Below are 12,578 nucleotides of genomic sequence, written 5' to 3' on the forward strand. Positions count from 1 at the left end.
AGCTTTGATCCTGGGGTTCTATAAGAAAGAGGGCTGAACAGGCCATTGGGAGTGTTAAAGCGTCTTTTATTTGCCCAATGTAACTGTCATCTTGGAGGATTACTGCCCCAGTTTGCTAACCTAGGCCTAGGACCTGGAAGCTGCTAGCCTCTCCACAATCCAATCAAGACCTAAAATGTTCTCAGCCTCTGAGACTTGCTGCTGAATAAGCTCACCCTTTCTAGCTCTTTCTGAACTCTTACGGGCTGGTTCAACTCAGCTGCTCTGCCTCAAATGACTCTCCAAGCTGACAGATTCAATCTGGCTTCTCTTTTGGCCTCTGATATTTTGCTCTGCTTGGCCTCAAACTCCCCTTGGTCATATGTTCTAGTCTTTTGGCTCCTTCTCTGACTCGTTCTAGATTCAGCGGTATCTAGCTTGTTCTCTTTCTCTTTCTCTCTCTCTGCAACCTGTCTCTGTACTACTGTCTCAGTAAAACTGCCTTCTCTCTCTCTCTTGCCCGCACAGACCCTCAAGTAGCTTCCCTTTCCTCCCTCTTCTTGAGAGTTGGGCATATCCAATTCTATCAAATCTTTCTCTGATTCATTGCTTTGTCTGCCACTCAATTCGACATCACTTTCAAACATGGGTGCTTCTTTCTGCAAACCTACTTAACCTTCACTGCTTGGGATTAAAGGTGTGTACTAAGGGCATGTCTGTATCCCAGCCAGAGGGATTGAAGGTGTGTGCTGAGGCTGAGTCACGCCACAACTAGAAACAGGTTTTTTCCAGTAAAGGACACAATCTGGAAGTGTGACCAAATATCCTGTAAGAGCAAGCCAGTAAGCAGCACCCCTCCCTGCCCTCTGCATCAGCTCCTGCCTCCAGGTTCCTGCCCTGTCCTCACGTCCTTCAGTGGTGGACTACGATGTGGAAGTGTGAATCAAATAAACCCTTCCCTCCTCAAAGAGCTTTTGGCCATAAGGTTTTACAACAGCACTAGACACTCCACGACAAGTCGTGTAGCAGACACTCTGTCTAACACGCCCCAGGTGTAACTCTCCTTGAGCTGAGTCCTCATGTACAAATGTATTTAGGCCTCGTGAGGCTATAAAGGGTATGGAACTTCTACCTCATTTTGTAGATTATGAAAGTAAGGAAGAGAAACTTAGAATTTGGCTCTTCTGCATAGCAAGAAGAAGTAGAGTGGGATCTGAAGCGAATCAGAGCAACCAGCCATAGACTTCACCATTCTCAGCCAGAGCATTGTGCTTGCAAAATGAACGGTATGGTTTCAGTCAGCTGTGCACGGATGTTCAACCAATGCTTTAAGGCATTTTCAGGGGATTTTTCTGACACTAATAGGGGCAGTTTGGTATTTTTTCAATATAATGGAAGTTGACATTTCAATTGGATATCTCAAAAAATTCTGTACTATCCCACATAATGATGGAATTTGCATGGTCTTGACTGGGACTTTGAGCAGTCGTAATGACATCCGGACTTAGCTATTGGTCAGCAACAGACAAGGCTATGCTATAAGATGGTGAAATGGTACACCTTTGGAGAAGATCACAGCCTCCAGGGAGACACCACACTTAAAAGATACATTGTTACATGTACGACACACACTTGTAACCCTTTTCCCTATTTAATACTAGCTCATGAGTAATTATATTATCCAAGCTGTATAAACAGCATTTTCAAAATTATTAGCACATGTCAATTGTGTATGGTAATGAGAACATACCTATTCTGTATCTATAGTGTACTTGGATCATGTTTTCACCTATTGTTAATCTCTCATCCATTCCTTTTCCTCCTCATCCTAGTGTCCTAGGGTGATTGTGAGTAGGGTGGGCAGGTGGATGGTTGTGGGGGTGGGGATGGATGGGTGGATGGGTTTTATAAGGATATTCTTCCACCTGGGTATACCAGAAGACACTTCTGATTCTTCCACAACAAGATGGATTAGCTTACAAAACAAATTCGATTCTCAAGCTGAGTCTATTGGGTGTAATTATGGCTGTGGCACCTAATCACCCGTTCTAGGGATTCCCTGAAGAGATCGGCTCTCGTAAAAGTAATTCCACCAAAAGAAATCCACCTCGGAAATGTTGCTCCTGACAACCTTGATATTGAGTGGAGACTGAATGGAATTCGGAGGCCGTATATATCCAAGTGTCCAGCAACGGAGAACTTGAAGTAACATCCACACCTAGGATGACTTTTAGAGCACCAATGATAAGCCAGGTACTGTGGCAGTATTCACAGCAGCCAGGTTAAGCAGTCTGCCGGGGCTCCCATTAATGGGTGGAGAGATACAGAAAGCATGCTGCTGGTACCTGATGGTGTGTTATTTAGCCATAAAGAAAAAAATCATACCATTTGCAGGATAGTGGATGAAACTGGAGCTCATCAGGTTGAGTGAAGCAGATCAGACTCAGAACCACAGCCATCACACATCTTCCCTCACATATGGAGTCTAGTTTTCTTCCTTTAGGCATAAAAGCAAAAAGAAGGTTATTTAGGAAGAATAAGCACACTTAGGGTGAGGGAAAAGGAGGGATAGAAGAAGAGAGCACTAATGGGGTGAAGAATGACCCAAGTATATTACAGACACGGACTCATTACCACGTACAATTGATATATGCTAATTATTTTGAAAATGCTGTTTATACATCTTGGGTAATAAAACTACTCATGAGCTAATATTAAATGAAAAAAAAAAAAGAGAGTGCAAGTTTGCCAAGTCCCATGTGTAACAATGTATCATTTCAGTGAGTTTTTCTTAAACATTAAAAGGCACCAAGCAACTAACTATACTGACTGGTGCCTGCCCAAGTGCTTCAGATGAAATGACAGGAGACAAACAAAACCCAGATTCTCCAATGACTTAAAGAGCTGGGGTGCTCTTAAATAATTACATTATAAAGAAACAGATGGCTACAAATTAGCATACACTGCATTCTGTCTGGGGCCAGTCAGAATGACAGACATCAACAAAACAAACAGCAAAGGCTGGCCAGACTTGGACAAAGGGAGACCTTCTACACCGCTGGTAGAAATGTAAACTGATCCAGAAACTGATGTAAGCAGTAGAGAGGTTTCTCAAACAACTAACAAGCTTATGGCCCACTTTTAGGTGTTTCCCTGAGGGACTTGGGAAACCATCACAGAGGCACTTGCCCATCGGTGGTTATCACAGCTCTAGTCTACAGTAGGGTCCAATACAGAGACATGAATAAAGAGAACATGGTCTATATACACAGCAGAAGCACAAAGTTATGCTGCTTGTGCAGAAGTAGAAGCGGCTGGAGACAATCCTCTTGAACAAATTCAGCCGGCTTCGGAAAAAAAAATAAAATAGAACATTTTTTCTTTCGCTTGTGGTTCCTGGATTTTTTTTTTTAAATAGATACATGAAATCACATATGAATATCTGACCTTCAGGCAGAAGTGAAACTGTCTCAGGGAAGAAATGAAACTGACAGGAGGTGGGAGGCGGGAGAGGAGGGGGTGGGGGTGGCTTTAGGGGACTGTGCTCAACATATATAATATATATTATACATAATATATATTATATATTATATAAATTGTTTTATTTAAAACATACGGATTGGAGAGATTTCTCTATGGTTAAAACCGTGTGCTGCTCTTGTAGAGGACCTGAGTTGGGTCCCCAGTACACACATTGGGCGGCTTATGTTGTTTACAGCTCCAGTTCCCAGGAATCCAGTGCTCTATTCTCTGTCGGCTTCTGCATTCACATGCATGACCCCATAATTACAAACAATAGAAATAAATTCAGACGTCCTGCACACAAAGGAGACGAAGGAAGGCAACAGCTGGTGGTTGGAACATGAAAAGCATTAGATTGTCACTACAATATCCAGCTGGGGGAAGCAGCCTTCCTCTGTGGACCCTGGGTAGGCTAGAGACACGGAGGCCGAAACAGAGTCTGCTCCGGGAATCAGCGGGCAGACAGACATTTCCAGGAATGACCAGAGCAGGGTCTATCACATGTTTAACTTGATCCAGTGAAATAATTTGGGGGGGGGAGCTTCATTTGTAATTTTGGCTCCATGATTCCTCCTTTCTGGGGTCTGCTAGCCGTTGAGGTCTCAAGATCTTTAACCACACACACAGCAGCGATGTTACCTCTTGCAAATTTTCTGCAAGGTTTAAAGATTATTGCTTCCCCCTCGTTTTTGAGATAGGGCCTCTCGTTTGTAGACTGGGCGGGTCGAAAATGCACTGTAGACCAGGCTATCTTCACATTCGTGGCAATCCTCCTGTCTCATCATTTTGAGTACTGAAAATACAGTTGTAAGCCACCATCCCTAACTGAAGATTTGTAGAGGGTACATTTCGGACGGAGGCTTGCGAAACTTGTTTGGTTTTGGTTTTGTTTTCTGGAGACAGGATTTCTCTGTGTAGCCCTGGCTGTCCTAGAACTTACTCTGTAGACCAGGCTGCCCTCGAACTCAGAGATCTGCCTGCCTCTGCCTCTTGAGTGCCAGAACTAAAGGCGTGTGCCAGCCACCACCTTGGAGCTAGTGAAACACCTATTGGGATATCTGTTTTTTCTTCAGCTTTCTTTGTCTCCTCAATTAGTTGTTGTCTTCTCCTTTGGCATATACCAAAGCAGGAACTGGCTGGTTCTGATGGCTTGCCTCCATCTAGTCTACTGGCTGTTCTTTCCTGCCCCACTGTGCCTCAGGAGACTGGAGAAGATTGGCATTTATGAGCCACACTCCCCCTGTACCCTTATCATCTAGCTTCCAGTTGGGTTTCGCAGGGAAACCTGACTGGAGGGTGAATGATGGGCAAGTTAGCCAGGCTGTACTTCCTCCCTGCCACAGACCCTCTCTCCAGTTCTAGAGCTCCTCATCTCTAGATATTGTCTTGCTATGACTTAATGATTTGAGTTACACACACACACACACACACACACACACACACACAGAGCTTCATGTGCTGGACTTAATCCCTATTATGAGATATTAAGAAAACTTAGTCACACAAATGTGCTTATACCTGAGGTTTTTTTCTAATGATCCAAATGCACCAGCTCTGAACTCTCCCAGCAAGGCTACCAACAATCTTTCGTCCTTGGACTTCTTTTCTTTATAATCTTATCCAGCCTCAGGTATTTTACTATAGTGATGGAATGCAGACTAATATGGCTACTTTTTTTTTTCCTCATAATGCCTGACCAGTTTCCTTAGCCTGCCTATGTGCCTGTATATAGTCCTATTGTTAGTTTCCTTTCAGTTAAGGTATTTTAAGAATGCTATCTGCTGCTTGGGGGTGGAGGGGGCTCTATCCTATACACACAGTGTACAAGGCAGCCAAAAAATCATGTTTCCTGGTGCTGTCCATACAAAGTGTTCTCTCTCACTCTCTATCTCTCTCTCTCTCTTTCTCTCTCTCTCTCTCTCTCTCTCTCTCTCTCTCTCTCTCTCTCTCTCACACACACACACACACACACACACACACACCATATATTGAAAAATAAAGTAAGAGTATGAAACCAATAATGGCTGGGAGAAGATACTTAAGGAGCTGACATTTGAGCTGGGTATCAAAAGGACAAGCTGTAGCTGACAGTGCAAATATCTGGGAGACTCATTGTTCATGTGAACAGGTAAAATCCTGAAGGCACAGACACATAGGAAGAAGGAAGAGATTGGATGTGAGGCATGTAGATTGGAAATCAGTGATACAGACAGTGTGGGGGCAACTGGTCAGAGAAGCAGTAGGGGTTGAAAATGGTGGCCTTTGGGGCTGTGGAACAGGTCTTGGACTTAAATTTGGATTGCTAGGGAAAAAAACTGAAGAGTTTCAGGTTGGAGAGTAATTGGAACCAGGTTTTGTTTGCTTGGTTTTTTGTTTGGGTTTTTGGTTTTCAAGACAGGGTTTCTCTGTGTAGCCCTGGCTTCCTAAAACTGGCTCTGTAAACCAGGCCCGCCTCTAACTCAGAGACCAGCCTGCCTCTGCCTCCTAAGTGTTGGGATCAAAGGTATGCACCACCACCCCCAGCCTCCATGTTTTAAATATATACTTTTTATTGAGTTGCCCATGCATTATACACAGCACAGAGTAGAGGGTGTTGCTACAGTTCAAATCAGAATTACTGGTGTTTAAACTGCACAAGGTCCCGTGGAATGGGGAGATGTGAGTCGACACAATTTCCTTCTACTTCATCCAAACTATTAGTTACGTTTCCGATGCTGTAATAGGATATCCTGATGAAAAGTGACTTAGAGTCTGAGGAAAGGCTTATAGTTCCAGAGGGAAAACAACTTACTGGGGCGGGAGGCATGGTGGCAGGAGCGTGAGGCTGGCCAATCACATTTCATCTGTATTCAGGAAGTGGAAAAACCCAGAACAGGAAGTAGGACCACACTGTAAAACACAAACCCCGCCCACCCAGGATGCTCTTCCTTCAGCAAGGCTTTACCTCCTAAAGGTTCCATAACCTTCCCGAATCGCATCAGTAACTGGGGATCAAGTGTTCAAATCCAGGAACCAATGGGGGACGCTAAGATTCAAATCACTGTGGGCTGGCACAAGACTTCTGAAGGGCGGGGATGGAGGGAGTGTTTGTTATGTTTTGTTTTGTTGTTTGGTTTTTGCCTGCATACATGTCTGTGCACCATGTGTATGTCTAGTGAGATGGGTGGAGCTGGACTTATAGGATGGTTGTGAGCCACCATTTGAGTGCTGGGAATTGAACCCAGGTCCTCTGAAAGATCAGGGAGTGCTTCAAACCGCTGAGCCATCTCTTCAGCCCTTACTTCCCACTTTAGGTTTTTATTTTTCAACTAGTGTCTGAAAATCCGGGAGAGTTGTGCACACACTACTATAGGTTTAAACTTTTATATTTTCATTTTGGCTGTTATTTTCTTAAATATGACCTCACTTTGTTTTGTGTCTAAGACCGCCACAGGAACAAATGATTGCCTACCATAACAGCATTTAACATAACGAAATGTTTTTATTGAAACACACAGACAGTAAGTAAGCCACTCACAGATCGGCAACTCAACCGCTTCTCCTAAACTAAGCACCTCCACATAACCTGCACAGCATTGGAGAATTCAGCATTACCAAGACTTCATGAGCGCTCCCCAAGTTCCTATCACATCCACAAAGGTAGCCACTCTCCTGACCTCCACCACCGTAGTTTGGTCTTGCTTGATTTTGAGCTTTATGGGCAAACAGAGGAATGAGGACCCCAGGCTCCAGCAGGACTAAAATCCCTGTCTTCACGAGTTCTCAGAATGGGATTGCCACCAGGGACAGCCCCATGGTTTCATTTCATGTTTTCTGGGTATCGCAATGGAGAACTGAAGTTGTAAGGCAGTCGTGCTCAAAGCAGGAGCAAGTCATGCTGCTGGTACTGCTGCCCAGATCCCCAGCACTGGCCCTGCCCTGCTCATCAGGAGCACTGGGGACGCAGGAGGTTTGTTTCCTGTGCCTGTAGCTGGTCAGCATGCCTTAGGTGAGTCTTAAGGTACCAAGAAGACAATGGTGTCTCTGCTTTTGGCTTGTTTTTTTCTAAACTGCCTTACAGCCTATCCAGGCCAAAACGTGTTATTAATCTAGGAAAAAACAAAAACAAAAATCTCCAGCTTCTAGTTGCACATGCATACCTCCAAACACACCCACACAACCACATACACATATATATATACACAGCCACACACACTCACACAGACGTACACACACATACATATGCATACTCATGCATATATACACATACTTACACATATACACATATACATGCTCACACATACATACACACTCTACATACACACATGCATATACACACACACATACACACTATCACTCAGTCACACAAACACATACACACAAGCATACTCATACACACTGTCACACACATATATATATACGCACATACTCACATACACCTACATACATACGCTCACACACTCACATACACATACATACACTCACATACACACACTCACATACACATGCATATACACACCGACACATATATATACACACATACATACATATTCACATACACACACACACATACACATGCATATACACACCCACACATATACACACACACACATACATACTCACATACTCACATACACACACACACACACACACACGCTCACACACACACACACACACACACACTCACACGTACACATTCTCACCCTCCACCAGTACTCATTAAACTGCTAAGGTCACACAAGAAAGCAGGAAAATTTTGCCCTAGATAACGTCCTTCACATCAACTCTAACCTTTGACCCTACTCCCCTCCCTGAGACTCAAAGCTGATTCCCCAGAACATGCACACATCCTTACCCATCAGCATGCAGCCCTGGCCCTCGCTCCAGTTCTACTTTCTGTTACAGGACAAAGTACAGCATTGGGTTAATCAGAGGACTCCCTGGCATGCCTCAGTGGGCAACCATGAGGGAAGAGGCTGGCTCTAACACTAACACTTTGCAGTTAGTGGAAGGTGGCTGAAACTTAGTCTGGGAATTCATCCAGAAAACGAAGCATGGTGATTAAGCTTGGTTGGTGTCTTAATTGGGTATGGAGTCAACTAAGAGACAAGTCTCTAGGCCAGTCTGACAGGATATTTTCTAGGTTTAGCTATCAGGGACAGACCCTCCCACTTTTCAGTGGCAGCACTATAAAGAAATCCCAGGGGCAAGCCTGACTGCTTTTGAGGGCCCGCCCGCCTTTACTTCTAACTGGCGAATGCATCTGCTATGTAGCCGCCACTTCAGCTGCCTTCACTGACGGCAAACTCCAGCTTCTTCAGACTTCTAACACAGAGGGAAGGCCAGTGGCCCTCAGGAATCTTCCAGCCTTCAGTACCAGATGGAAACCGCTGAGTCACCAAGTCTCACAGACAGAGCATCTGTGAGGTTCTTAGCTATTCTGAAGTACAGACAGCCATTGTTAGACAACTGATAACATACCACATAACTCAACCTAACAAACCATGAATATTGTAATAATATTCATTCTATTGGCCTTTTTCTAAAATGCCCTGACTAGTCCACCTGGAGATGAATGAGTTCTTGTAGGAATCAGGGTCAGCCATGGCTGTATGATGTCACCGAGCATGATGGCTACCCTTCTTTAGAATGGTTTTGCTTGTCATCGCTTGTGACAAGGTGGCTGTGAAGCCTGCGTTTGCACCCTGCCTCTCAGCAACCCTCATGGTAATTATGAGCTTCTCTTTCCCAGTGCTCTGGAGTCACACGATGCTTGATCACGCAAGTCAAATTCATGTTTATTCTAGAATTAAGAGTGAAGTCGGCACAACTCAAAGTGTGGAGGCTGACTCTTGCCAGGGCCAAACAAGGAGGCTGGTGTCCTATGGAGGCTGGTATCCTGGTGTCCTACGTTCATTTCTGTAGCTGCGGTTGAAAGAGAAAAAAAAACATCCTGATGAAGATCAACTGAAGAGAGAGGAGGTTGATCTTACTTTACAATTCTGGAGACAGCAGCAGGATCTTGAAGCTGCTCGTCACAACACACCCTCGAGAGCAGAGAGAAATGAACTCAGTAAGCCTGGCACTCAGTCAGCTTTCTCTTCTACAGTCTGGGACCCCAATCCAAGGAATGTGGCTGCCCATTTCAGGCTCCTACACCAGTTTAAGAAAATCAAGATGGCCTCCCACAGACATGCCCACAGGCCAAAGAGATCTAAACTACCCCTCAGGGGATTCTCCCAAGGGGTGAGTCAAGTTGATAATTTAAACAACCACCTCAGCTGAGTTTTATGTAGGAGCCATGGAAGAATTTTGAGCAGGATAACATCATTTCACATTTTAAAAAGGATCAATTGGAAGTACAGAAGGTCGGGAAAACTAAGACTAGACTTAGGAGTAGAGAGATGGCCTCAGTGGATAAAGTGCTTGCCCCATAACCTTGAACAATGAGTTTCCATCCCTAACACCCATACAAAAGCTGGGTGGGCACTTTAGCCCGACTGTACTCCAAGCTTCTGGGAAAAGACGGGGGATCTGCTCTGCAAGTAGGTTAGATAGACTAACCAGAATCAGTGTGCTCAAGGTTCAGTGAGAGAGACCTCATCTCAGGTAATAAGGTAGAATGCAGTCAAAGAAGTCATCCAGTGTCAACCTCTGGCCTCCACATGTACCCGCACATATATGTGTCCATATACCGGTATGTCACAGACACAAAGACACACACACACACACACACACACACACACACACACACACACACACACCAAAATGTCAAGTTTATGGTCTTATCATCTTCATGGTAAAAGCATCATATCAGACACAGTATTCGTCTCCTTGTTTTTGTGATATTGGGTACGTGTGTGTGCATGCGCGCACGCACACGTGTTAGCACATGTTACAGCTCACTGTTTCACATAGAATACAAAGCTTATCCTGGAAGAAAATGTCTATACCTGAGCCTAAAGTTTTTGAAAAGCTCATTCCTGTTCCAAAGCTCTTTACCGTGATCCATACATCTCTGCTGAGAAGTTGGCTACAGTCTCAAGGGCTCGCATTTGATCATAAGGCAAGTCTAACACATTGGCATACCCTAAAAATTATAAGGATTTTATAATCTATCCTCATTAAAAGGGCAGCCATTTGGACCCTCTTCCTCCCCACCCCCCACATTTGCCCTTTACAGAAAAGAGAAAGATCCATTTGCTGTGGAAAACTGCCCTGTGCCTAGGCCATGTTGCCTCCTCTACATTCAGACGGGTGAATGGAAGACTTTCCCTAATGGTGTCCATTCTCAGAGCATCACATGTTTGGAAAAAATAGGGACACATGTGAACTGGGGATTCCTCAGACAAAAGAGGAACAGGAAAAGAACCAGTTGACCCAGCACAATAATGCTTGCCTCAGCATCTCAAGGCTGTGGTTCACAGAGTAGGCGTCTTCCCATGTTATCAGTGATTGAATGAAAAGGACAGGCTGATTTACACAGAAGCTGTGACAAGGACTATTAATTCTTAGTTGTGTAGCTAACAGGGACCATTGGTGCTCATGCTAAGGTCCTACTCCCCAACTGGTACTTGATTGATCAATGAAGATTCCAGCGACCAATGACTGAGGATGGGGCGGGACAATTAGAGTTGCACTGTAGGACGCAGAGACAATGGGGAGAAGTGGGGAAGAGGAGTAGAGCCATGTGAGTTATGGCCACTCTGTCCAATTATGTCTGGGATGGCAGGGAAGGTTTAGGAGTGCCCAGTCATTCAGCTAACAATTGGCATGCATGCACATGCGTGTGTGTGTGTGTGTGTGTGTGTGTGTGTGTGTGTGTGTGTGTGTGTGTGTGTGTGTATGTTGTTTTTATCCGTGGATCCAACGGAAATCTGGGTGGGGGCTGGTAGCACAGTCTGCCCAGAGCAAAAAAAAAAAAAAAAAAACCCTACACGCTACAGACCGTGGCCAAACAGCCATCCAAAATGAAAAATAATACTTTCTAAAACTTTATATTGGCCTTGAAGTATATTTCTTTCTTTTTTTATTTGTTTTATATCAACCTTATCTTTTGAGCTCTGTTTAACTGAGGATCAAGTGACAATTCCTTTTTAGCATCTTTTGAAGTATGCAGTGTGCTCATATGCATGGAGTGCCATGTAGACTGCATGGACTGACTAGCGTGCCTGCCCTGTGGATGAGCCTGGAGATACTAAATGGCCTCCCATGCACTCGGGTCCGAGTCTCAAACTCAGAATTCTGAGTTGAGCCCAGTGCTTTCTCTGAGACAGGCAGAAGGAGCCTTTTGAAAAAGACCCACGACACTGGTCTGGCAGCAGGATGGCAGTTCTGAGGATGAGAATTTAACAACAAAGAGGCCATTTTTCACAAGGATTCAAAATGAGAGCTCTCTTTCTCCTCTGTTTATACTGGAGCCTTGTTGCTTTAAAGGGCTCCTTCTCCTCATTTGGAATGAGAAAATACTCTCTGAGGCCGCCATGCAATTAGCCAGTAGCACCTTGGAGGTATTGATGTCCTTGGAGCAGCACAGCTTTTCAAAAGGTCCACACCATCTTCAAAGGGAAGAAGCTGGAGTTACCAACACCTCAACTCACTGAGCTGTTCCCACACACCTCGGCCACTTTTATCAGGCTTTCTCCTCCAGAGCTCCTCAGCTTCAGGGTCAGAGCCACAGAAAGGGAGGAAGAGGAAAATGGTGGGGGGAGGGGGACAAGGATGGAGGGAGGGGACTGAGAAAGTGAATATGGACTGGAGTGAAGAGGAAGAAATAGATTCCAGGTGTGGGGGGTTGAATATGCTTGGCCCATCGGAGGGCCAGTGTGGGACACAGCAAATTCTCGGTGAAGAGCAGCTTAAGTCCACACATGGTAGGTAGTACATGCCTTTAATCCCAACACTCAGAAGACAGAGACATGCAGATCTCTGAGTTCAAGGTCAGTTTACAAAGCAAGTTCCAAGACAGCTAAACTTAGGCAGTGAGAGATGTGATAGAATAAGGGGACCATGTTCCAGCTCTGGCAAACAGCAAGAACTCAGCAGCTTTGGCCATGTAGCTCTGGCTTTAGAATCAAGAATAGAAGGGACTACTGGGA

At 44.7% G+C, this 12,578-nt stretch overlaps 2 protein-coding genes across 4 annotated transcripts in view; both read right to left on the minus strand.

The window, feature by feature from the left end:
* Positions 1 to 2,476, minus strand: part of Cradd (CARD and death domain containing adaptor protein) — a 191,737-nt gene extending 189,261 nt beyond the window's left edge. The window contains exon 1 of the mRNA XM_087557201.1: positions 2,365 to 2,476. The gene's annotated coding sequence lies outside the window, so the exon portion shown is untranslated. The remainder of the gene's footprint in view (positions 1 to 2,364) is intronic.
* Positions 2,477 to 6,962: 4,486 nt separating this feature from the next.
* The window catches only part of Socs2 (suppressor of cytokine signaling 2), a 52,927-nt gene continuing 47,311 nt past the window's right edge, over positions 6,963 to 12,578 (minus strand). For all 3 annotated transcript variants that reach the window (XR_015624405.1, XR_015624409.1, XR_015624415.1), the window contains one exon: positions 6,963 to 9,405. The gene's annotated coding sequence lies outside the window, so the exon portion shown is untranslated. The remainder of the gene's footprint in view (positions 9,406 to 12,578) is intronic.

The sequence above is a fragment of the Rattus norvegicus genome, chromosome 7 (assembly GCF_021556685.1).
Source record: "Rattus norvegicus strain SHRSP/BbbUtx chromosome 7, alternate assembly SHRSP_T2T, whole genome shotgun sequence".
In the NCBI taxonomy this organism is placed as follows: domain Eukaryota; kingdom Metazoa; phylum Chordata; class Mammalia; order Rodentia; family Muridae; genus Rattus; species Rattus norvegicus.